A 2571-nucleotide genomic window follows, 5' to 3' on the forward strand; every position below is an offset into this window, starting at 1 on the left:
GAGTTTCTTCTATTACTGTTGGTCGATATAGGAATACCAACGTCTGGAAACCGGGATCCCTAGACTAGGATTGAGTCTAGTCTGAGTCGTGGAGTCACGAGTATGATTGATAGTTTGATATTAATTATGTTTCAGATTTTGATATATATCTGATATCTGCTTCATGCTTTATATTAATTATATGATTGCATGTTTCGTTGATTTATACTGGGATTTATTCTCACCGGAGTTATCCGGCTGTTGTCGTGTTTGTATGTGTGCATGACAACAGGTGGGACAGGTTCAGGGTCGAGGAGATGAAGAGAGAGATCGTGATTAGAGTGGAGACTACGGACTTGATCTGAGATAGGGTTGAACACTTGATATTTAGTAGTTGAACCTTAGTTTGTAAATGATTGTATATAGTACAAGACTTGTACTTTACTTTTATACTGATATGTATTGTAGAGTTGATTCCATTACGTTCTGCATTTGATATTATATTAAAAAAAAATTTAGACCATGTTTATTATAATTGATTAATTAGTCCCAATGACGATTAAGAACATGATTAGCGTCCGGGTTCCCACAACAGGTGGTATCAGAGCAGTAGGTCTAGAACTGCAGGTTCCTGGAGACGGAGATAGAAGCTAGTGAGCGGGGTAGGTTGAGTTTTCTTTACTGCTTTTGTGTGCTAGCATGTTTATTGTTTTCAATATTACATGTTTTCCTGAATTATCTGTTTTGATTGGTAAAGTGTGTTATTGAGAATGAATCAGAACCGATTCTTGATCAGAGGTAAGATGATCAGAAGAGGACTGAGATAGAATTATCAGATTTGATTACTAATTTTTTGATAATCAGATATGCCTCCTCGAAGAGCCCCAGAACAAGGTAGTACCTCCTGTAATCCGATGGATGTGACAGCAACACCGATGGAAACATTGCTGAAGAGATTTCAGTCATTCCATCCACCGACTTTGAAGGGTACTGAGACTTCAGTTGACTGCGAGAGCTGGCTTGATGATATTGAGATGTTATTTGATTCACTTGACTACACTGATGAGCTGAGAGTGAAGCTGATAGGACACCAGTTGCATGATGTTGCCAAGAACTGGTGGATTACGACCAAGAGGGCCTTGGAGCAACGAGGTACGCCTATTACCTGGAATGTCTTCAAAACCGAATTCTATTAGAGATTCTTCCCTGTGTCATACAGAAAGGATAAAAGTGCTGAGTTTGCGAATATGAGACAAGGGCAGTTGAACATTGAGGAATATGTGTCTAAATTCTCTACACTACTACGATTTGCTCCACATGTGGCCGAGAACGACGTAGCTGTTGCTGATCAGTTCATAAATGGCCTGAATCCTGAAATCTTTACACTGGTGAACACTGGACGACCGAACAACTTTGCTGATGCCCTGAACAGAGCAAAGGGAGCCGAAGCTGGTCTGATTAGACAGAAAGGAGCTTCGTATGTCGCACCAGCACCGAGACCACAATAACCATCCTCAGCTCAGTTTCCACAACCTCCTCCCAGATTTGAGAGTGGCAGTAGCAGCAGTGGAAAGAGAGATCAGTTGAAAGCTCGAGGGAAACAGTTCAAGATATCTGGAAGCAGTTCAGCCAGTTCTAGTGGCTCACGACAGACTGCCCAGAGCCAGAGTTATACCGGAGCTTATTGCAGCACGTGTGGAGGGAGACATTCCACAGAGCAGTGCCGAGGAGTGTTTGGCAGTTGCCGTATTTGCGGACAGCAGGGACATTTTGCCCGAGTATGTCCCCAGAGAGGTGCACAGGGATCCCAGGCAGCAGAGTCATCTGGATTAGTGGCTCAGACTGGTAGACGACCAGCTGCAGTCCACTCCTTTTAGCCAGCACCAGCTCAGTCACAGCAGAGGCCAGGGGGAAGTCAGACAGTTAGTCAGCCTCCTAGACAGCAGGCCAGGGTGTTCGCTTTGACTGAGGAGCAGGCACATGACGCACCTGATGACGTTGTTGCAGGTAACTGTTTTATTTCTGGTTATCCTGCATATGTATTGTTTGATACTGGTGCCTCACATACTTTTATTTCGGAGCGATTTGCATTGAGTCATGCATTGCCTATTGAGTCGTTGTATGCGGTAGTGTCTGTCTCTTCTCCGTTAGGGACATGGTTGATATCAGTGAAGTCTGTTAAATCTTGTATACTGCAGTATGATGTGCATGAGATCGAGTTAGACTGTATTGTGCTTGGGATTTCTGATTTTGATTGTATTATCGGTATCGATATACTGACCAAGTACAGAGCTACAGTTGATTGTTTCCACAAGATTGTACGATTCAGACCTGAGATGGCTGAGGAATGAAAATTTTACGGTAAGGGTTCTCAAGCCCGAATTCCTTTGATATCTGCTATGAATATGACTCGATTATTGCAGAAAGGAGCGGATGGATTCCTTGTCTATTCAGTTGATTTACTGAAATCGAGTCCATCATTGGCGGATTTGCCAGTGGTTTGCGAGTTTGCTGATGTCTTCCCAGAGGAGATTCCTGGTTTGCCTCCGATTCGAGAGATAGACTTCAGCATTGAGTTGATGCCAGGTACAG

The sequence above is a fragment of the Primulina huaijiensis genome, chromosome 4 (assembly GCF_012295235.1).
Source record: "Primulina huaijiensis isolate GDHJ02 chromosome 4, ASM1229523v2, whole genome shotgun sequence".
Taxonomy (NCBI): Eukaryota; Viridiplantae; Streptophyta; class Magnoliopsida; order Lamiales; family Gesneriaceae; genus Primulina; species Primulina huaijiensis.